Source organism: Cherax quadricarinatus, chromosome 89, assembly GCF_038502225.1.
Source record: "Cherax quadricarinatus isolate ZL_2023a chromosome 89, ASM3850222v1, whole genome shotgun sequence".
Lineage (NCBI taxonomy): Eukaryota > Metazoa > Arthropoda > Malacostraca > Decapoda > Parastacidae > Cherax > Cherax quadricarinatus.
In genome coordinates, this window is record NC_091380.1 from 16,039,359 (window position 1) to 16,065,061 (window position 25,703).

Below are 25,703 nucleotides of genomic sequence, written 5' to 3' on the forward strand. Positions count from 1 at the left end.
CATGTGAAAGTTACTCGAGAAATAACTTCTAACAATGCACTGATTACTGTCAACTAGGATGGGATCACCATCTGGAACATTAGGAACAACAACAGACACTCTAGTGAGAGCACTAGCTGTAACAGAGACGTCTTTCTGCAGACAGCATATCACATCAGCAAGAGATGGCATTACTAGTTTCAAGTAATCGTTTTCTGACAAGGCATCCCCTGTGGAGAAACTACTACTCAAACTAGCAGACACTGCAGGGATAGGCTGTGCACTCAAGGCAGTTTGAGTGTCCTCGGACACTTGAGGCAACGGAACACTATCCTGCAAGTCTGAAGGTGTAGGTGGAACACAGATGGGAGTGACAGAGTTACTAGTGCCTGACGGCTCGGCTACGTTAATAAGTAATTCACGGATCTATAGGAACTTAATCTGAACTTCACATTTCGCAACACTTTAACAAATCTCAGATACAAGCTGTGAGAACAAACACATTGCTCAAGGGCTAGATATTGTCTTTCAGTCAGTAAGGGAATATTGGTACTGTGGACTGATTCATATTGACTTTGACTGGCATGATACACTAAGTGAACATTCAAAAGTGACTGGGACATCTTCTCAGTGAACTTACTGAAGGGCATGAGGCAAAAAAAAATAGAAAGAATGACACAATAAGCTTAAATGGGAAGAAAATGCTTAACTATTCTGCATAAGTAACTAAAAACTGACAGGTCACGCAGTAAGCAAAGAACTCACAGTCACAGAGAAAATGCTTAACTTAACAAACAACACTTTGAAAATCAAGAGAACTTGTACTTTACTCAAATCTAATTTGCTCAACTTTTACTTTAAATTGAATGAATGGCACAGTGAGTTGTCTTTACTTTCAATGCAACAAGGAAATACACAACAAAATAATAAAATGGACTCAATAAAGCTTGTGCAAAAATAATAACAAACTGGGACACAATTCACTGGAATAAAATAAAATGGCACAGACAGAATAAAATATTATGCACAGAACAGAGCACAATAAACTGCACTGAAATAAACTGCAGCAATGTTGCAAATTAACAATTGCTAATCAACAAGTACTGCATAAAATTTCTGCAAGAAAACTTTAATGGCAACACGATATTTTCACAAGAATTATTGCAAAATGAGTCAATGTGCAATAATAAAAATTATTACACACACAAGAAAAGAAATATATCAAGGAATGAACTGATTGAACACTTTAACTCTTAACTACAACTTAAACAACACTTAACAAGCAAAAGAACAATTTACTCTAAAAGAAGAACTTAAAAATTGCACTAAGAGTCAATTTGTTCAATGAAAAATAATAGATGCTAAAACACATAACAAAAAAGTTTGAACACTTAGTGATGCAGAACACAACACTTACAGTGATGCAGAACACAACACTTACAGTGATGCAGAACACAACACTTACAGTGATGCAGAACACAACACTTACAGTGATGCAACACTTACAGTGATTCAGAACACAACACTTACAGTGATGCAGAACACAACACTTACAGTGATGCAGAACACAACACTTACAGTGATGCAGAACACAACACTTACAGTGATGCAGAACACAACACTTACAGTGATGCAGAACACAACACTTACAGTGATGCAGAACACAACACTTACAGTGATGCACAACACAACACTTACAGTGATGCAGAACACAACACTTACAGTGATGCAGAACACAACACTTACAGTGATGCAGAACACAACACTTACAGTGATGCAGAACACAACACTTACAGTGAGGCAGAACACAACACTTACAGTGATGCAGAACACAACACTTACAGTGATGCAGAACACAACACTTACAGTGATGCAGAACACAACACTTACAGTGATGCAGAACACAACACTTACAGTGATGCAGAACACAACACTTACAGTGATGCAGAACACAACACTTACAGTGATGCAGAACACAACACTTACAGTGATGCAGAACACAACACTTACAGTGATGCAGAACACAACACTTACAGTGATGCAGAACACAACACTTACAGTGATGCAGAACACAACACTTACAGTGATGCAGGACACAACACTTACAGTGATGCAGAACACAACACTTACAGTGATGCAGGACACAACACTTACAGTGATGCAGAACACAACACTTACAGTGATGCAGGACACAACACTTACAGTGATGCAGGACACAACACTTACAGTGATGCAGGACACAACACTTACAGTGATGCAGAACACAACACTTACAGTGATGCAGAACACAACACTTACAGTGATGCAGAACACAACACTTACAGTGAAGAACACAACACTTACAGTGAAGAACACAACACTTACAGTGATTACAGTGATGCAGAACACAACACTTACAGTGATGCAGAACACCACACTTCCAGTGATGCAGAACACAACACTTACAGTGATGCAGAACACAACACTTACAGTGATGCAGAACACAACACTTACAGTGATGCAGAACACAACACTTACAGTGATGCAGAACACAACACTTACAGTGATGCAGAACACACCACTTACAGTGACACAACACTTACAGTGATGCAGAACACAACACTTACAGTGACACAACACTTACAGTGATGCAGAACACAACACTTACAGTGATGCAGAACACAACACTTACAGTGATGCAGAACACAACACTTACAGTGATGCAGAACACAACACTTACAGTGATGCAGAACACAACACTTACAGTGATGCAGAACACAACACTTACAGTGATGCAGAACACAACACTTACAGTGATGCAGAACACAACACTTACAGTGATGCAGAACACAACACTTACAGTGATGCAGAACACAACACTTACAGTGATGCAGAACACAACACTTACAGTGATGCAGAACACAACACTTACAGTGATGCAGAACACAACACTTACAGTGATGCAGAACACAACACTTACAGTGATGCAGAACACAACACTTACAGTGATACAGAACACAACACTTACAGTGATGCAGAACACAACACTTACAGTGATGCAGAACACAACACTTACAGTGATGCAGAACACAACACTTACAGTGATGCAGAACACAACACTTACAGTGATGCAGAACACAACACTTACAGTGATGCAGAACACAACACTTACAGTGATGCAGAACACAACACTTACAGTGATGCAGAACACAACACTTACAGTGATGCAGAACACAACACTTACAGTGATGCAGAACACAACACTTACAGTGATGCAGAACACAACACTTACAGTGATGCAGAACACAACACTTACAGTGATGCAGAACACAACACTTACAGTGATGCAGAACACAACACTTACAGTGATGCAGAACACAACACTTACAGTGATGCAGAACACAACACTTACAGTGATGCAGAACACAACACTTACAGTGATGCAGAACACAACACTTACAGTGATGCAGAACACAACACATCAACATAAACACAATACTAGAATTTTCTTGCAATAAAACTTGATGTGTGAAAAAATTTGTAAAAATGATTTCTTGCTTGCACAAAATAATGGCACTATTGTCTGTGGAAATAAGACAAATTAGACACTGACTAAAAGAAAGAATATGAACACAAGAATGTTCAACACACAGGGAACAAAACAAAAATACACAAATGCTGGGATGAAAAAAAAAAAAATGTATATATCTGAGACAACACTGAGTTGTGATGCAGGACACAATTAAATAAATTATTGAATTACTCCACTGAATCACTGAGAACACTAGGTGATTCTGAAGTGTAAACACAAGTTCTATACTGCTCATATGTTGCACACACAACAAGGAAAAACACTAGGTACTTACTTCAAGTGTATAAAAAGACACACAACACAACAGACATAAGATAATGCACGAAAATTAACACTGAATTAAGGAGATAAAAAGATTATTGCAAACAAACACTGAGTCTGATCGAGAGTCACTGAATGTCACTAAGAGAAAATCACTGGAAACACTAAAAGGAAATGTCTCAACACTTGCAAATGTCTCTATGAAAAAAAAAAATATTAATTATTGCTGTAACGACTTGGTGTAGAATGAGGTAGATGGTAGTGGAGAGTAGAGGATTGTTTATGTCGTCTTGCTGCTGTCCTCTGCACACGTGATCGTAGAATTGCGCTTACATCGACGACAGACACACACAGGAGGCTTTCAACGGTGGCACGAAACACACACTAGCTCTTGACCCCCTATGTGGTCCTTAAAATATGGTGCTACAACCCTTAGTAGTGTGCCAAAACACTGGTAGAGGTTGGGTGAGTACCACAACACAGTGATAGTGGTTGGGTTTGTGGGTATAACAGGGCTAAGGCGTCTGAGACCGCGTGGTGAGGCACACATGGTCGTGGGTGGTTGGGCCTATGGGTTGAACAGTGTAAGCCTCACTGAGAACAGCCACACTGCCGCGAAGATATTCTAAGCTGGCTAGCTTAAAATACACCCACGAAATACCACAACACCACAAGGATGAAAAGAGAGCACTCAGGATGGCTTGGAGCTTGAATCACAAGCGATGAAGACTACTCACGTGGCTTGCTTGAATACTGGGGTAAGACACCTGGGTTAGTTGCTAGCTGGCTTATCTTAACCCTTCACACAGAATAGCTTGATAACTTCACACGATGAGCACAGCAGGGGTGGAAGCTGGCTTGGCAGGCAAAGGAATTGGATGGAGTAAACTAGGCTAGACTGGACTCTGTTGTTCTGACTCCCCCACCACAGACTGGAAGCTGGCTTATTTTGCAAACTCGGGTCAACCCCTCGTGAGTGATGCAAATAAACAGATAAACACTAATACAAAGAGACTGACCAGTGAATGGTGTAGAAGCTGGTAGGAGCTTGAGAGAGTAGCTGACTTGAGGTAGCTGGCTGGCGTTAACCTTCTCGGTAGGCCTACTCACAAGATGGCAGGCTCGGTCGAAATTTATCTCCAGAAATCGCTGTAATCGTCAGAATTACAGGCCCTCCGTTGCCACCATTTATCGTAGGGGTTCTTAAATGGAGATATCGAGGGTTGAAGGTAGACACACTTGTTGGATGGTAACAATATATTGTCAGACTCTGGTAATGGGAGATGGAACCCAGCCTCTGCCTGTCCTAGCCTGGATGTCTACACCGACTGAGGCCGTGGCAGAGGTACGAACGTACACATGCGCATCCCGTGATGTCACACAAAGTCACAGGCCTAAAAGGGATCTCCTATCTAAAGCACATGGATGATCTATATGCTATGCTATATTACACAGGGATCAGCAACTATGTTGACAGTGGTTCTTCTAAGTTTGGAATCAAATTTCACCCCCAAGAATGTCAACCTCATCCCTCAGGCTTCGATATTCCCATTCACTCTTAAAACTGCTCCAGCATGACCATCATGATGCCTGGAGACAATCATTTGTGTTCTCTTGGAAACAAGTGTAACCTGCCATTATATTCCCCAGTTTCTCTCTCATGTACCAGCCTACTTGTGCTTTCAGTGGTCAGTTTACAACTGTTGACCTCTGCCTCATAACTTGCATCGACTGGCATTAATGATTCCTGCACTAGAGCCCAACATTCCTTATGAATCTGTGTTTGGTGTTCGACTCACAATAGTTGAAATTTTAGCAGGAACCAACATAAAACTCCTTTGACATCAATATGTGGATTCCTGGATACAACCTACATAGATATGACCCTAAAATCCAGACATGGGAATGTTGACCTCTATGTTAAGCAGTCGTTTATCTGCATTAAGTTGCCTAATGCATATTATGTTGGATGCATTTCCATGTGGTTGGTCTTCCCCAAAATCAATCACTGTTATCACAAGAATTGAGGAACAGTATAGCAGTCCTACTGGCACATACTTGACAGGTCATCCCTAGTCTTAGAGTTACCCAAAGCTTTAATAACCCTATAAATCCATGTTTTACAAGTCCCATTCAAATTTATCCCTAATTTGAAAGTTATCTAATATTTTAGCATCAGTGACTCTCTTCTTAATACATTGCACCACTCATCACCACTGTTCAGTTGCCTCCCAGCATAAGGGGGATTGCCAATAGACCCTTGGCTGTCTTCAAGCAGGCACTGGACAGGCACCTCAAGTCAGTACCTGACCAACTGTGGTTCGTACGTTGGTTTACGTGCGGCCAGCAGTAACAGCCTGATTGATCAGGCCCTGATCCACCATGAGGCCTGGTCACAGACCGGGCCACGGGAGCGTTGACCCCCGGAACTCTCTCCAGGTATACTACAGGTGTTGCTAAGCCTGTACTCTCCTATATCATTACTGAATCCAATTTTACCCAATATATACCTCTGATATACCTTTGAAGAGTTTAGAGAGTTTATCTACTCTCTGAGCCCGGCCATGGGCCAGACTCGCCTGGTGCTTGCCTGTCAACCAGGCTGTTGCTGCTGGAGGCCCGCTGCCCCACATATAATCAATCCTGTAACAATACCAGGAGCCAATTAAAACTCCCTGATAAATTTGCCTTAAACCCCCCACTGGTAGAACTGGCTAGACTTGATAATACCATTGACCTGACTTTGATAAAAACGAGGATCTACTTAGTGAGATAATGGTGTGCAGTATTGCAAACTCAGACCACAGTCTGAAGTTGAAACCTGCATTCACACTGGTCCTGAGCAGCAACACACAGTCTTGAGGGTGTATTCAACAACTGGCAAAAATAACTGGGCTCAAATACATTTTAGTCACTGAGGTATACTAGTGTGAGTAACATGGATTTTAACAGTATTGTGAGAGGATCAGCTCGGTGGTAGTAGATGTGTTGTGATAGACTGTCGTTCCATAAAGCAGAGACTGGCACAAGTTATAGATGTGTCCTTTCCAGGCAAAGACTGGCACAAGTTAGAGATGCGTCATTTCCAGGCAGAGACTGGCACAAGTTAGAGATGTGTCATTTCCAGGCAGAGACTGGCACAAGTTAGAGATCCGTCATTTCCAGGCAGAGACTGGCACAAGTTAGAGATGCGTCATTTCCAGGCAAAGACTGGCACAAGCTATAGATGTGTCATTTCCAGGCAAAGACTGGCACAAGCTATAGATGTGTCATTTCCAGGCAAAGACTGGCACAAGCTATAGATGTGTCATTTCCAGGCAAAGACTGGCACAAGCTATAGATGTGTCATTTCCAGGCAAAGACTGGCACAAGCTATAGATGTGTCATTTCCAGGCAAAGACTGGCACAAGCTATAGATGTGTCATTTCCAGGCAAAGACTGGCAAAAGCTATAGATGTGTCATTTCCAGGCAGAGACTTGCACAAGTTATAGATGTGTCATTTCCAGGCAAAGACTGGCACAAGCTATAGATGTGTCATTTCCAGGCAAAGACTGGGACAAGTTAGAGATGCGTCATTTCCAGGCAAAGACTGGCACAAATTAGAGATGCGTCATTTCCAGGCAAAGACTGGCACAAATTAGAGATACGTCATTTCCAGGCAAAGACTGGCAAAAGCTATAGATGTGTCATTTCCAGGCAGAGACTTGCACAAGTTATAGATGTGTCATTTCCAGGCAAAGACTGGCACAAGCTATAGATGTGTCATTTCCAGGCAAAGACTGGCACAAATTAGAGATGCGACCTTTCCAGGCAAAGACTGACACAAATTAGAGATACGTCATTTCCAGGCAAAGACTGGCACAAATTAGAGATGCGTCATTTCCAGGCAAAGACTGACACAAATTAGAGATACGTCATTTCCAGGCAAAGACTGGCACAAATTAGAGATACGTCATTTCCAGGCAAAGACTGGCAAAAGCTATAGATGTGTCATTTCCAGGCAGAGACTTGCACAAGTTATAGATGTGTCATTTCCAGGCAAAGACTGGCACAAGCTATAGATGTGTCATTTCCAGGCAAAGACTGGCACAAATTAGAGATGCGACCTTTCCAGGCAAAGACTGACACAAATTAGAGATGCGTCATTTCCAGGCAAAGACTGGGACAAGTTAGAGATGCGTCATTTCCAGGCAAAGACTGACACAAATTAGAGATGCGTCATTTCCAGGCAAAGACTGGGACAAGTTAGAGATGCGTCATTTCCAGGCAAAGACTGGCACAAATTAGAGATACGTCATTTCCAGGCAAAGACTGGCACAAATTAGAGATGCGACCTTTCCAGGCAAAGACTGTCTAGACTAAGTGTGTTTGTGTTGATTGATTAGTTAATTATCCCATCATGTCATTAGTTGAATCCAATCCAAGAACCTGTCATCCCTGGATAACATAGGATTTCTTACCTCTGTCTAGACAAGGACAGTAGATGTATTCTGGTATGCTGAAGGTAAACTACACAAATAACACGTACATAGAATGGATATTATGCCACTGTGGGACCTGCCTCCCATGGGCCAGTAGGCCTTCTGCAGTGTTCCTTCTTTCTTATATTCTAATTTTCTTATAATAGGCTTATAATGGAGTATCGTAATACTGTTTACAGCTAGATTAACATATAATTAAGGCTGTTGGTATTGTAGGTTTGGCAGACATATTGTCTTCCATATCATGTTAATGGTCTCCCAGCTCCCTCTCTTGACATCTTTCAAAACCCCTCTCCCCTTAGAATTTAGGAATAATGGGGAGTCAGGGAATTTCTTGCTTGATTCCTCACAAAGACTCTGTGATGGTAGATCCCCACAAAGACTCTGTGATGGTAGACTCCGTGATGGCAGATCCTCACAAAGACTCCGTGATGGTAGACTCCGTGATGGTAGATCCTCACAAAGACTCCGTAATGGCAGATCCTCACAAAGACTCCGTGATGGTAGACTCCGTGATGGTGGATCCTCACAAAGACTCCGTGATGGTAGATCCTCACAAAGACTCCGTGATGGTAGACTCCGTGATGGCAGATTCTCACAAAGACTCCGTGATGGTAGACCCCGTGATGGTAGATCCTCACAAAGACTCCGTGATGGTAGACTCCGTGATGGTAGATCCTCACAAAGACTCCGTGATGGCAGATCCTCACAAAGACTCCGTGATGGTAGATCCTCACAAAGACTCCGTGATGGCAGATCCTCACAAAGACTCCGTGATGGCAGATCCTCACAAAGACTCCGTGATGGTAGATCCTCACAAAGACTCCGTGATGGTAGACTCCGTGATGGCAGATTCTCACAAAGACTCCGTGATGGTAGACTCCGTGATGGTAGATCCTCACAAAGACTCCGTGATGGTAGATCCTCACAAAGACTCCGTGATGGTAGACTCCGTGATGGTAGATCCTCACAAAGACTCCGTGATGGTAGACTCCGTGATGGTAGATCCTCACAAAGACTCCGTGATGGTAGACTCCGTGATGGTGGATCCTCACAAAGACTCCGTGATGGTAGATCCTCACAAAGACTCGGTGATGGTAGATCCCCACAAAGACTCTGTGATGGTAGACTCCGTGATGGCAGATCCTCACAAAGACTCCGTGATGGTAGACTCCGTGATGGTAGATCCTCACAAAGACTCCGTAATGGCAGATCCTCACAAAGACTCCGTGAAGGTAGACTCCGTGATGGTGGATCCTCACAAAGACTCCGTGATGGTAGATCCTCACAAAGACTCCGTGATGGTAGACTCCGTGATGGCAGATTCTCACAAAGACTCCGTGATGGTAGATCCTCACAAAGACTCCGTGATGGTAGACCCCGTGATGGTAGATCCTCACAAAGACTCCGTGATGGTAGACTCCGTGATGGTAGATCCTCACAAAGACTCCGTGATGGTAGATCCTCACAAAGACTCCGTGATGGTAGACTCCGTGATGGTAGATCCTCACAAAGACTCCGTGATGGTAGACTCCGTGATGGTAGATCCTCACAAAGACTCCGTGATGGTAGACCCCGTGATGGTAGATCCTCACAAAGACTCCGTGATGGTAGACTCCGTGATGGTAGATCCTCACAAAGACTCCGTGATGGTAGATCCTCACAAAGACTCTGTGATGGTAGACTCCGTGATGGTAGATCCTCACAAAGACTCCGTGATGGTAGACTCCGTGATGGTAGATCCTCACAAAGACTCCGTGATGGTAGACTCCGTGATGGTAGATCCTCACAAAGACTCCGTGATGGTAGACTCCGTGATGGTAGATCCTCACAAAGACTCCGTGATGGTAGACTCCGTGATGGTAGATCCTCACAAAGACTCCGTGATGGTAGACTCCGTGATGGTAGATCCTCACAAAGACTCCGTGATGGTAGACCCCGTGATGGTAGATCCTCACAAAGACTCCGTGATGGTAGACTCCGTGATGGTAGATCCTCACAAAGACTCCGTGATGGTAGATCCTCACAAAGACTCCGTGATGGTAGATCCTCACAAAGACTCCGTGATGGTAGATCCTCACAAAGACTCCGTGATGGCAGATCCTCACAAAGACTCCGTGATGGTAGATCCTCACAAAGACTCCGTGATGGTAGATCCTCACAAAGACTCCGTGATGGCAGATCCTCACAAAGACTCCGTGATGGTAGATCCTCACAAAGACTCCGTGATGGTAGATCCTCACAAAGACTCCGTGATGGTAGATCCTCACAAAGACTCCGTGATGGCAGATCCTCACAAAGACTCCGTGATGGTAGATCCTCACAAAGACTCCGTGATGGTAGACTCCTGATGGTAGATCACAAAGACTCCGTGAGAGTAGATCATCACAAAGACTCCGTGATGGTAGATCCTCACAAAGACTCCGTGATGGTAGATCCTCACAAAGACTCCGTGATGGCAGATCCTCACAAAGACTCCGTGATGGCAGATCCTCACAAAGACTCCGTGATGGTAGATCCTCACAAAGACTCCGTGATGGTAGATCCTCACAAAGACTCCGTGATGGTAGACTCCGTGATGGCAGATTCTCACAAAGACTCCGTGATGGTAGATCCTCACAAAGACTCCGTGATGGTAGATCCTCACAAAGACTCTGTGATGGTAGACTCCGTGATGGCAGATTCTCACAAAGACTCCGTGATGGTAGACTCCGTGATGGTAGATCCTCACAAAGACTCCGTGATGGCAGATCCTCACAAAGACTCCGTGATGGTAGATCCTCACAAAGACTCCGTGATGGTAGATCCTCACAAAGACTCCGTGATGGTAGACTCCGTGATGGCAGATCCTCACAAAGACTCCGTGATGGTAGACTCCGTGATGGTAGATCCTCACAAAGACTCCGTGATGGCAGATCCTCACAAAGACTCCGTGATGGTAGATCCTCACAAAGACTCCGTGATGGCAGATCCTCACAAAGACTCCGTGATGGTAGATCCTCACAAAGACTCCGTGATGGCAGATCCTCACAAAGACTCCGTGATGGTAGACTCCGTGATGGTGGATCCTCACAAAGACTCCGTGATGGTAGATCCTCACAAAGACTCCGTGATGGTAGACTCCGTGATGGCAGATTCTCACAAAGACTCCGTGATGGTAGATCCTCACAAAGACTCCGTGATGGTAGATCCTCACAAAGACTCCGTGATGGTAGACTCCGTGATGGCAGATTCTCACAAAGACTCCGTGATGGTAGATCCTCACAAAGACTCCGTGATGGCAGATCCTCACAAAGACTCCGTGATGGTAGATCCTCACAAAGACTCCGTGATGGTAGATCCTCACAAAGACTCCGTGATGGTAGACTCCGTGATGGCAGATCCTCACAAAGACTCCGTGATGGTAGATCCTCACAAAGACTCTGTGATGGCAGATCCTCACAAAGACTCCGTGATGGTAGATCCTCACAAAGACTCCGTGATGGTAGATCCTCACAAAGACTCCTCCGTGATGGTAGATCCTCACAAAGACTCCGTGATGGTAGATCCTCACAAAGACTCCGTGATGGTAGATCCTCACAAAGACTCCGTGATGGTAGATCCTCACAAAGACTCCGTGATGGTAGATCCTCACAAAGACTCCGTGATGGTAGATCCTCACAAAGACTCCGTGATGGTAGATCCTCACAAAGACTCCGTGATGGTAGATCCTCACAAAGACTCCGTGATGGTAGATCCTCACAAAGACTCCGTGATGGTAGATCCTCACAAAGACTCCGTGATGGTAGATCCTCACAAAGACTCCGTGATGGTAGATCCTCACAAAGACTCCGTGATGGTAGATCCTCACAAAGTCTCCGTGATGGTAGATCCTCACGAAGATTCCGTGATGGTAGATCCTCACAAAGACTCTGTGATGATAGAACCTCACGAAGATTCCGTGATGGTAGATCCTCACAAAGACTCTGTGATGGTAGATCCTCACAAAGACTCCGTGATGGTAGATCCTCACAAAGACTGTGATGGTAGATCCTCACAAAGACTCTGTGATGGTAGATCCTCACAAAGACTCTGTGATGGTAGATCCTCACAAAGACTCCGTGATGGTAGATCCTCACAAAGACTCTGTGATGGTAGATCCTCACAAAGACTCCGTGATGGTAGATCCTCACAAAGACTCTGTGATGGTAGATCCTCACAAAGACTCCGTGATGGCAGATCCTCACAAAGACTCTGTGATGGTAGATCCTCACAAAGACTCCTCACAAAGTGATGGTAGATCCTCACAAAGACTGTGATGGCAGATCCTCACAAAGACTCTGTGATGGTAGATCCTCACAAAGACTCTGTGATGGTAGATCCTCACAAAGACTCTGTGATGGTAGATCCTCACAAAGACTCCGTGATGGTAGATCCTCACAAAGACTCTGTGATGGTAGATCCTCACAAAGACTCTGTGATGGTAGATCCTCACAAAGACTCTGTGATGGTAGATCCTCACAAAGACTCTGTGATGGTAGATCCTCACAAAGACTCTGTGATGGTAGATCCTCACAAAGACTCCGTGATGGTAGATCCTCACAAAGACTCCGTGATGGTAGATCCTCACAAAGACTCTGTGATGGTAGATCCTCACAAAGACTCCGTGATGGTAGATCCTCACAAAGACTCCCTCACTCACAAAGACTCCGTGATGGTAGATCCTCACAAAGACTCTGTGATGGTAGATCCTCACAAAGACTCCGTGATGGTAGATCCTCACAAAGACTCCGTGATGGTAGATCCTCACAAAGACTCTGTGATGGTAGATCCTCACAAAGACTCCGTGATGGTAGATCCTCACAAAGACTCCGTGATGGTAGATCCTCACAAAGACTCTGTGATGGTAGATCCTCACAAAGACTCCGTGATGGTAGATCCTCACAAAGACTCCGTGATGGTAGATCCTCACAAAGACTCTGTGATGGTAGATCCTCACAAAGACTCCTCACAAAGACTGATGGTAGATCCTCACAAAGACTCAGTGATGGTAGATCCTCACAAAGACTCGGTGATGGTAGATCCTCACAAAGACTCCTCACAAAGACTCCGTGATGGTAGATCCTCACAAAGACTCCGTGATGGTAGATCCTCACAAAGACTCCGTGATGGTAGATCCTCACAAAGACTCCGTGATGGTAGATCCTCACAAAGACTCCGTGATGGTAGATCCTCACAAAGACTCCGTGATGGTAGATCCTCACAAAGTCTCCCTCACAAAGTGTGATGGTAGATCCTCACAAAGACTCCGTGATGGTAGATCCTCACAAAGACTCTGTGATGGTAGATCCTCACAAAGACTCCGTGATGGTAGATCCTCACAAAGACTCCGTGATGGTAGATCCTCACAAAGACTCCGTGATGGTAGATCCTCACAAAGACTTCATGATGGTAGATCCTCACAAAGACTCCGTGATGGTAGATCCTCACAAAGACTCTGTGATGGTAGATCCTCACAAAGACTCTGTGATGGTAGATCCTCACAAAGACTCCGTGATGGTAGATCCTCACAAAGACTCCATGATGGTAGATCCTCACAAAGACTCCGTGATGGTAGATCCTCACAAAGACTCTGTGATGGTAGATCCTCACAAAGACTCCGTGATGGTAGATCCTCACAAAGACTCTGTGATGGTAGATCCTCACAAAGACTCCGTGATGGTAGATCCTCACAAAGACTCCGTGATGGTAGATCCTCACAAAGACTCCGTGATGGTAGATCCTCACAAAGACTCCGTGATGGTAGATCCTCACAAAGACTCCGTGATGGTAGATCCTCACAAAGACTCTGTGATGGTAGATCCTCACAAAGACTTCATGATGGTAGATCCTCACAAAGACTCCGTGATGGTAGATCCTCACAAAGACTCTGTGATGGTAGATCCTCACAAAGACTCCATGATGGTAGATCCTCACAAAGACTCCGTGATGGTAGATCCTCACAAAGACTCCGTGATGGTAGATCCTCACAAAGACTCTGTGATGGTAGATCCTCACAAAGACTCCGTGATGGTAGATCCTCACAAAGACTCCGTGATGGTAGATCCTCACAAAGACTCCGTGATGGTAGATCCTCACAAAGTCTCCGTGATGGTAGATCCTCACGAAGATTCCGTGATGGTAGATCCTCACAAAGACTCTGTGATGATAGAACCTCACGAAGATTCCGTGATGGTAGACTCCGGATGGTAGAGCCTCACAAAGACTCCGTGATGGTAGATCCTCACAAAGACTCTGTGATGGTAGATCCTCACAAAGACTCCGTGATGGTAGATCCTCACAAAGACTCCGTGATGGTAGATCCTCACAAAGACTCTGTGATGGTAGATCCTCACAAAGACTCTGTGATGGTAGATCCTCACAAAGACTCTGTGATGGTAGATCCTCACAAAGACTCTGTGATGGTAGATCCTCACAAAGACTTCATGATGGTAGATCCTCACAAAGACTCCGTGATGGTAGATCCTCACAAAGACTCTGTGATGGTAGATCCTCACAAAGACTCCATGATGGTAGATCCTCACAAAGACTCCGTGATGGTAGATCCTCACAAAGACTCCGTGATGGTAGATCCTCACAAAGACTCTGTGATGGTAGATCCTCACAAAGACTCTGTGATGGTAGATCCTCACAAAGACTTCATGATGGTAGATCCTCACAAAGACTCCGTGATGGTAGATCCTTTATGCTTGTTGGGGTATTATGCTCTTAATTCTGATGACCATACTGGGTAGGCTTCAGAACCCTTAGGATGGCACTGGAATGAACCAAACTAAGCACTATTGAGTTCGTTTGTCGTAATTTCTTGTTCTCCTTCAACTGGGACTTGAGCAGACTGGGAGAGCTGCTGCTTGTAAGGAAGCACCAGCTGGTGGAAACCACTTTGGTCTTGTAACTGCCATTTTGCTAATTGTTCGTACTTGTATATATAAGCCATGTTGTTTGTATATTGGATTCAGGGTTGGGTAGGGAAAGTAATTACTAGTATCTTCCTATACAGACTTTCGACAGTCCATGTGACCACAGAATCTGGTACAGCTTCTGGACTCCTCCTCATTACCTGACTGTGGTACTGGCATTCACTTTGACCCCTTTGATACTGCATTTCTTCACTTTGTGTTCCAGGATTCTCCCTCTAAAGAACGTCACTTTTTGGGTCATTCTCATGTCCTTGGACTGAATTTCTGGAAGCCGTCGTCCACAGGATCTCGACAGGATAGACAAACCTAATAGCTGGCCCAGTGGCTAAGCGTCGGTCTGGAGTTTTAACTCTGAATGTGGGTTCTAATCCTGCCCGTGGTATGGTTTGTTTCTAATACTCTATCTGACGAGCAATCTCACTCCCATTCTAGAAAAACTCACTAGCTAGAAGTGTTTTTCCCGACAAGACATTTTAAGGACAATCTTGGAATTCCTTTTCCTCCAGTCAACATCTACAGACTATCTTTCAGACCATAGCATTGGCTTAGCAATCATGATACATAATGGCCGAAATAAATCCTTCCAGATGATGTGTAATGTTGCCGTAAGTGATACAGAATATACTAACAATTTTTCAACGATGCTTCAGCCACAGTTGACGGATTCAGTTCTCAGTTGAAGGTGTCAAACTTCATCATCCCAAACCCTATAATACCGCAAGAATTTATGCAGTATGGCCAATATATTCACCGGAAAATTTAGCTCTAAAACCTTCTAATTGCCAAAGTAGAAACTTATATTTGCCTTGCCTGAGCTAGGTTATGTTATCTGAGCAATGTGCAGTCTAAAGAAAGAGAATCTCCGCCACAAAAGAGAAGTTTGCAGTATGACTGTAACCCAAAACCCATTTAATGAGCTGTATTAAGGAACCTGAAAAGCACATCAGTCCTTAGAGAGGCACATGAATGATGGTCTGAAACAGTCCTGATGACACAGACGTTAATTTGTCATATAACACGACAGTCTTCCAGTCATTCAAGGTTCAGTCCTGGTGCTTGTGACTAAATGCAAGGTGAGTTATATGACAGTCTTCCAGTCATTCAAGGTTCAGTCCTGGTGCTTGTGACTAAATGCAAGGTGAGTTATATGACAGTCTTCCAGTCATTCAAGGTTCAGTCCTGGTGCTTGTGACTAAATGCAAGGTGAGTTATATGACAGTCTTCCAGTCATTCAAGGTTCCGTCCTGGTGCTGGTGACTAAACCAAGGTGAGTTATATGACAGTCTTCCAGTCATTCAAGGTTCCGTCCTGGTGCTGGTGACTAAATGCAAGGTGAGTTATATGACAGTCTTCCAGTCATTCAAGGTTCCGTCCTGGTGCTGGTGACTAAACCAAGGTGAGTTATATGACAGTCTTCCAGTCATTCAAGGTTCCGTCCTGGTGCTGGTGACTAAACCAAGGTGAGTTATATGACAGTCTTCCAGTCATTCAAGGTTCCGTCCTGGTGCTGGTGACTAAACCAAGGTGAGTTATATGACAGTCTTCCAGTCATTCAAGGTTCCGTCCTGGTGCTGGTGACTAAACCAAGGTGAGTTATATGACAGTCTTCCAGTCATTCAAGGTTCCGTCCTGGTGCTGGTGACTAAACCAAGGTGAGTTATATGACAGTCTTCCAGTCATTCAAGGTTCCGTCCTGGTGCTGGTGACTAAACCAAGGTGAGTTATATGACAGTCTTCCAGTCATTCAAGGTTCCGTCCTGGTGCTGGTGACTAAACCAAGGTGAGTTATATGACATTCTTCCAGTCATTCAAGGTTCCGTCCTGGTGCTGGTGACTAAACCAAGGTGAGTTATATGACATTCTTCCAGTCATTCAAGGTTCCGTCCTGGTGCTGGTGACTAAATGCAAGGTGAGTTATATGACAGTCTTCCAGTCATTCAAGGTTCCGTCCTGGTGCTGGTGACTAAATGCAAGGTGAGTTATATGACAGTCTTCCAGTCATTCAAGGTTCCGTCCTGGTGCTGGTGACTAAACCAAGGTGAGTTATATGACAGTCTTCCAGTCATTCAAGGTTCCGTCCTGGTGCTGGTGACTAAACCAAGGTGAGTTATATGACAGTCTTCCAGTCATTCAAGGTTCCGTCCTGGTGCTGGTGACTAAACCAAGGTGAGTTATATGACAGTCTTCCAGTCATTGAAGGTTCCGTCCTGGTGCTGGTGACTAAACCAAGGTGAGTTATATGACAGTCTTCCAGTCATTCAAGGTTCCGTCCTGGTGCTGGTGACTAAACCAAGGTGAGTTATATGACATTCTTCCAGTCATTCAAGGTTCCGTCCTGGTGCTGGTGACTAAACCAAGGTGAGTTATATGACATTCTTCCAGTCATTCAAGGTTCCGTCCTGGTGCTGGTGACTAAACCAAGGTGAGTTATATGACAGTCTTCCAGTCATTCAAGGTTCCGTCCTGGTGCTGGTGACTAAACCAAGGTGAACTTTGCATATTTTCTCGATAACAAGGGATTTGAACATTGTAATATAGTGGTTTATATAGAATTTGTGCTTGGTGAAAGGCGTCTTTTCTCTGGGAGGGGCGTCACTCTTCTCTGGGAGGGGCGTCACTCTTCTCTGGGAGGGGCATCACTCTTCTCTGGGAGGGGCGTCACTCTTCTCTGGGAGGGGCGTCACTCTTCTCTGGGAGGGGCGTCACTCTTCTCTGGGAGGGGCGTCACTCTTCTCTGGGAGGGGCGTCACTCTTCTCTGGGAGGGGCGTCACTCTTCTCTGGGAGGGGCGTCACTCTTCTCTGGGAGGGGTGTCACTCTTCTCTGGGAGGGGCGTCACTCTTCTCTGGGAGGGGCGTCACTCTTCTCTGGGAGGGGCGTCACTCTTCTCTGGGAGGGGGGTCACTTCTTCTCTCACTCTTCAATGGGAGTGGCGTCACTCTTCTCTGGGAGGGGCGTCACTCTTCTCTGGGAGGGGCGTCACTCTTCTCTGGGAGGGGCGTCACTCTTCTCTGGGAGGGGCGTCACTCTTCTCTGGGAGGGGCGTCACTCTTCTCTGGGAGGGGCGTCAGTCTTCTCTGGGAGGGGCGTCACTCTTCTCTGGGAGGGGCGTCACTCTTCTCTGGGAGGGGCGTCACTCTTCTCTGGGAGGGGCATCACTCTTCTCTGGGAGGGGCGTCACTCTTCTCTGGGAGGGGCGTCACTCTTCTCTGGGAGGGGCGTCACTCTTCTCTGGGAGGGGCGTCACTCTTCTCTGGGAGGGGCGTCACTCTTCTCTGGGAGGGGCGTCACTCTTCTCTGGGAGGGGCGTCACTCTTCTCTGGGAGGGGCGTCACTCTTCTCTGGGAGGGGCGTCACTCGTCTCCGGGAGGGGCGTCACTCTTCTCTGGGAGGGGCGTCACTCTTCTCTGGGAGGGGCGTCACTCTTCTCTGGGAGGGGCGTCACTCTTCTCTGGGAGGGGCGTCACTCTTCTCTGGGAGGGGCGTCACTCTTCTCTGGGAGGGGCGTCAGTCTTCTCTGGGAGGGGCGTCACTCTTCTCTGGGAGGGGCGTCACTCTTCTCTGGGAGGGGCGTCACTCTTCTCTGGGAGGGGCGTCACTCTTCTCTGGGAGGGGCGTCACTCTTCTCTGGGAGGGGCGTCACTCTTCTCTGGGAGGGGCGTCACTCTTCTCTGGGAGGGGCATCACTCTTCTCTGGGAGGGGCGTCACTCTTCTCTGGGAGGGGCGTCACTCTTCTCTGGGAGGGACGTCACTCTTCTCTGGGAGGGGCGTCACTCTTCTCTGGGAGGGGCATCACTCTTCTCTGGGAGGGGCGTCACTCTTCTCTGGGAGGGGCGTCACTCTTCTCTGGGAGGGGCGTCACTCTTCTCTGGGAGGGGCATCACTTTTCTCTGTCACTCTTCTCTGGGAGGGGCGTCACTCTTCTCTGTCACTCTTCTCTGGGAGGGGCGTCACTCTTCTCTGGGAGGGACGTCACTCTTCTCTGGGAGGGGCGTCACTCTTCTCTGGGAGGGGCGTCACTCTTCTCTGGGAGGGGCGTCACTCTTCTCTGGGAGGGGCATCACTCTTCTCTGGGAGGGACGTCACTCTTCTCTGGGAGGGGCATCACTCTTCTCTGGGAGGGGCATCACTCTTCTCTGGGAGGGGCGTCACTCTTCTCTGGGAGGGGCGTCACTCTTCTCTGGGAGGGGCATCACTCTTCTCTGGGAGGGTCATCACTCTTCTCTGGGAGGGTCATCACTCTTCTCTGGGAGGGGCATCACTCTTCTCTGGGAGGGGCATCACTCTTCTCTGGGAGGGGCGTCACTCTTCTCTGGGAGCGACGTCACTCTTCTCTGGGAGGGGTGTCACTCTTCTCTGGGAGGGGCGTCACTCTTCTCTGGGAGGGACGTCACTCTTCTCTGGGAGGGGCATCACTCTTCTCTGGGAGGGACGTCACTCTTCTCTGGGAGGGGCGTCACTCTTCTCTGGGAGGGGCGTCACTCTTCTCTGGGAGGGGCGTCACTCTTCTCTGGGAGGGGCATCACTCTTCTCTGGGAGGGTGTCACTCTTCTCTGGGAGGGGCATCACTCTTCTCTGGGAGGGGCGTCACTCTTCTCTGGGAGGGGCATCACTCTTCTCTGGGAGGGACGTCACTCTTCTCTGGGAGGGACATCACTCTTCTCTGGGAGGGACGTCACTCTTCTCTGGGAGGGGCGTCACTCTTCTCTGGGAGGGGCATCACTCTTCTCTGGGAGGGGCATCACTCTTCTCTGGGAGGGGCATCACTCTTCTCTGGGAGGGACGTCACTCTTCTCTGGGAGGGGCATCACTCTTCTCTGGGAGGGGCGTCACTCTTCTCTGGGAGGGGCGTCACTCTTCTCTGGGAGGGGCGTCACTCTTCTCTGGGAGGGACGTCACTCTTCTCTGGGAGGGGCGTCACTCTTCTCTGGGAGGGGCGTCACTCTTCTCTGGGAGGGGTGTCACTCTTCTCTGGGAGGGACGTCACTCTTCTCTGGGAGGGACGTCACTCTCCACATTGTGCTTGCTGGGAAAGCACCTCGGCGTCTATTTCGGAATAAATGCTGGAGATATTTTCCCTTTTTGTCAAAACTTGCTAACAGCCAACGACACTGAAATAAGCATTACAATTTTCGGAAAGTGTAAAAATTATTAAAAAAAAAACATTATTTGCTTTGCGATTATAATTTCTGTAAGATCGTAATGTTTGTATACAGGACTAACCAACAGGTGTCTTTGTTTCCGGAACGTTTCGCTCACACAGCAGGTTTCTTCAGTCGAATACAGAAGTGGCTTTCATACTGGAAATATTCGAGAAGCAAAGATAGAATTTTAAGGCGGTCAGTCACTGAGCTGTCAGTGAAGGTGTCCAGTCCCGTCAGTGAAGGTGTCCAGTCCCGTCAGTGAAGGTGTCCAGTCCCGTCAGTGAAGGTGTCCAGTCCCGTCAGTGAAGGTGTCCAGTCCCGTCAGTGAAGGTGTCCAGTCCCGTCAGTGAAGGTGTCCAGTCCCGTCAGTGAAGGTGTCCAGTCCCGTCAGTGAAGGTGTCCAGTCCCGTCAGTGAAGGTGTCCAGTCCCGTCAGTGAAGGTGTCCAGTCCCGTCAGTGAAGGTGTCCAGTCCCGTCAGTGAAGGTGTCCAGTCCTTAGTCCACAGCAAAACCTTGACCCTAGAAACCTCTGTATTAGAATTAGAATTGATAAATTAGACACATGTGCAAGTTTTGGGTATCTTTATGGAGGAAACGTTTCGCCACACAGTGGCTTCATCAGTCCATACGTAGGAGAAACTTGAAGAACAGGAGGAGAATGAGGTAATCAGTCCCTCAACCTTGAGTCGATGTGTTCAGTCCATCAATCTATTCAAGATTGATGGACTGAACACATTCATCTACAGAATTAGAATTAGAGAGCACGTGACCTACTTCCTCTAGTAGTCCCCACTTGCCTGTTCCTCTCATGTACATTCGATGAATTACGAGAATTTTTCAACTCTGAGACCCCGTGATGCTGTGATGCTGTCTCCAACTACTGCACCTCAGGTTCCAGTATACAAACCTGCACCCTAATGTCCGTGCTTTAGGTCGATGTACTAAACATAAATCAAATCTAACTGACTCACGAAATCGTAATGATACGATTGCAAACAAACCATACCATGGGTGGGGTTAGAACCCGCGGTCAGAGAGTCATAAAACTCCAGACCGACGTGTTAGCCACTGGACCAGCTAGCTACTATAAGATTAATCTAACTAGGTATATTTATACACCATAGGAAGGTTTGCATAGGCCTCCACTGTGACCACAAATGTAAGTTTTTACAGACGAATCTCCCACTAGCGTGGCCTTGACGAACTCTAGCTCAGGTCCCCATCAAAGCCGTCAACATGGTCACAGTGGTGGCTTATGCTAACCTTCCTGTGGTGTATAAATACACCTTGGATGAATCGTATTGTAACCAGCTGGTCCAGTGGCTAACGCGTCGGTCTGGAGTTTTATGACTGGCCGCGGATTCTAACCCCACCCGCGGTATGGTTTATCAAATTTGTTTTACAGGCCCAACGTTATGCCAGAAAAGATTCCCAAGTGAGGTACCTGTCACCTTGGTATTTTATACCATTAAATAAGTGATACTTGTCTGACCCAGCAATACCACACAATCTGGGAGGAAGTGAGGAGGGGCGCGGTGGGCACAATAAGGGAGCACTGTATCAACATCCTGGGTCCAAGATTATTCAACATGTTACCAGAAGATATCAGAAACACTGCTGGAACAAGAGGAAACTGGACAAGTATCTTCATCAGGTGCCAGATCAACCAGGCTGTGATGGATATGTGGGGCACATGAGTTTCAGCAGCAACAGCTGGTTGACCAGGCAAGCACCAGACGAGCCTGGCCAATGGCCGGGCTCAGAGAGTAGAGAAACTCTCGAAACTCTTCAAAGGTATATACCAGAGGTACCTGGAGTTTACCTGGAGAGGGTATTGTGGGTCAGCGCCCCCCGGGGCCCGGTCTGTGACCAGGCTTCATGGTGGATCAGCGTTTGATCCCCAAATCATCTAGAAGTCGTAACTCACTGGTATGTCGTCAACTAGTAGGCCTCTCCAGCTTGTGATGGAGAGGCCTACTTGCTCCTGGAGTTTACCTGGAGAGAGTTCTGGGGGTCAACGCCCCCGCTGCCCGGTCTGTGACCAGGCCTCCAGTATATTATTCCCCACCCTCGAACCTCTTCTTGAGACTAAGTTTAAATTCGTTTAGAAAATAAGGAAGGAGCACTGCAGCAGGCCTACTGGCGCAAGCTGGTCATGTCCAGGTTGGTCAGTAAGACACATGTTCAATGGTTAGGTGTCTTTGTTACCAGAATATTTATATAGTGAACTATTCCGACAGGTATTGTGTACCATTTTAATATTGACGGGTCAGGTCTAACTCACACCCACGGGTCAGGTCTAACTCACACCCACAGGTCAGGTCTAACTCACACCCACAGGTCAGGTCTAACTCACACCCACGGGTCAGGTCTAACTCACACCCACAGGTCAGGTCTAACTCACACCCACGGGTCAGGTCTAACTCACACCCACGGGTCAGGTCTAACTCACACCCACAGGTCAGGTCTAACTCACACCCACGGGTCAGGTCTAACTCACACCCACGGGTCATGTCTAACACCCACGGGTCAGGTCTAACTCACACCCACGGGTCAGGTCTAACTCACACCCACGGGTCAGGTCTAACTCACACCCACGGGTCAGGTCTAACACACCCACGGGTCATACCTAACTCACACCCACGGGTCAGGTCTAACTCACACCCATGGGTCAGGTCTAACTCACACCCACGGGTCATGTCTAACTCACACCCACGGGTCATGTCTAACACACCCACGGGTCATGTCTAATTCACACCCACGGGTCATGTCTAACTCACCCACGAGTCATGTCTAACTCACACCCACGGGTCATATCTAACTCACACCCACGGGTCATATCTAACTCACACCCATAGGTCAGGTCTAACTCACACCCACGGGTCATGTCTAACTCACACCCACGGGTCATATCTAACTCACACCCACGGGTCATGTCTAACTCACACCCACGGGTCATGTCTAACACACCCACGGATCATGTCTAACTCACACCCACGGGTCATGTCTAACTCACACCCACGAGTCATGTCTAACTCACACCCACGGGTCATGTCTAACTCACACCCACGGGTCAGGTCTAACTCACACCCACGGGTCATGTCTAACTCACACCCACGGGTCATATCTAACTCACACCCACGGGTCATGTCTAACTCACACCCACGGGTCATGTCTAACACACCCACGGATCATGTCTAACTCACTCCCACGGGTCATGTCTAACTCACACCCACGAGTCATGTCTAACTCACACCCACGGGTCATGTCTAACTCACACCCACGGGTCAGGTCTAACTCACACCCACGGGTCATGTCTAACTCACACCCACGGGTCATATCTAACTCACACCCACGGGTCATGTCTAACTCACACCCACGGGTCATGTCTAACACACCCACGGATCATGTCTAACTCAAACCCACGGGTCATATCTAACTCACACCCACGAGTCATGTCTAACTCACACCCACGGGTCATGTCTAACTCACACCCACGGGTCATGTCTAACTCACACCCACGGGTCATGTCTAACTCACCCACGGGTCATGTCTAACTCACACCCACGGGTCATGTCTAACTCACACCCAAGGGTCATGTCTAACACACCCACGGATCATGTCTAACTCACACCCACGGGTCATGTCTAACTCACACCCACGAGTCATGTCTAACTCACACCCACGGGTCATGTCTAACTCACACCCACGGGTCATGTCTAACTCACACCCACGGGTCATGTCTAACTCACACCCACGGGTCATGTCTAACACACCCACGGGTCATGTCTAACTCACACCCACGGTTCATGTCTAACTCACACCCACGGGTCATGTCTAACTCACACCCACGGGTCATGTCTAACTCACATCCACGGGTCATGTCTAACTCACACCCACGGGTCATGTCTAACTCACACCCACGGGTCATGTCTAATTCACACCCACGAGTCATGTCTAACTCACACCCACGGGTCAGGTCTAACTCACACCCACGGGTCAGGTCTAACTCATACCCACGGGTCATGTCTAACTCACACCCACGGGTCATGTCTAACTCACACCCACGGGTCAGGTCTAACTCACACCCACGGGTCAGGTCTAACTCACACCCACGGGTCATGTCTAACACACCCACGGGTCATGTCTAATTCACACCCACGAGTCATGTCTAACTCCCACGGGTCATGTCTAACTCACACCCACGAGTCATGTTTAACTCACACCCACGGGTCATGTCTAACTCACACCCACGGGTCATGTCTAACTCACACCCAAGAGTCATGTTTAACTCACACCCACGGGTCAGGTCTAACTCACACCCACGGGTCAGGTCTAACTCACACCCACGGGTCATGTCTAACTCACACCCACGGGTCAGGTCTAACTCACACCCACGGGTCATGTCTAACTCACACCCACAGGTCAGGTCTAACTCACACCCACGGGTCAGGTCTAACTCACACCCTCACTGCTTATGATCATAGCGGTGTGACCTTCACCAGACGAGCCTGGCCCATGGCCGGGCTCAGAGAGTAGATACTCTCGAATATCTTCAAAGGTATATCGAAGGTATATCCTCAAAGGTATATCCAAGGTATATTGATAATGAGTCGGAGGGTCTGGGTATGAATGGGTATCGTGGGTACGGAAGTATATTCTTGGGTAGATTTGGGTAGGGATTGTTTTGAGAAGCACCTGCCTTGTATGGGCCAGTAGGCCTTCTGCAGTGTTCCTACATTCTTCTGTTCCATTATGATCTCCCATTTACTCTGCCACATTTCGTTTCTCCGGCATGTTGGACTACGTGCGGCCAGCAGTAACAGCCTGGGTGATCAGGCCCTGTTCCACTGGAAGGCCTGGTCAAGGACCGGGCCACGGGGGCGTTGACCCCCGGAATACCCTCCAGGTAGACTCCTAGTCATTTCCTCTATCCATCTTTCCCCTTATTCCCCTACATTTCTCCTCTTGCGCTGTTTCTGGCTGTTCATCGCACGTTTCGCCCTCTGGCAGAACTGATGTTTCTCCAGTGTGTTGAAGACACAAGACGATAGAGACATCAAGCTCACTTATACTGGTCTGAGACTTAGGCCTGGTCTGAGACTTAGGCCTGGTCTGAGACTTAGGTCTGGTCTGAGACTTAGGCCTGGTTTGAGACTTAGGCCTGGTCTGAGACTTAATCCTGGTCTGAGACTTAGGCCTGGTTTGAGACTTAGGCCTGGTCTGAGACTTAGGCCTGGTCTGAGACTTAGGCCTGGTCTGAGACTTAGGCCTGGTCTGAGACTTAGGCCTGGTCTGAGACTTAAT

The 25,703-nt window shown here is 47.2% G+C and overlaps 1 protein-coding gene across 1 annotated transcript in view; it reads left to right on the forward strand.

The window, feature by feature from the left end:
• Nucleotides 1-25,703, forward strand: part of LOC128697133 (extracellular sulfatase SULF-1 homolog) — an 849,281-nt gene that overhangs the window by 93,794 nt on the left and 729,784 nt on the right. The window lies entirely within an intron of this gene.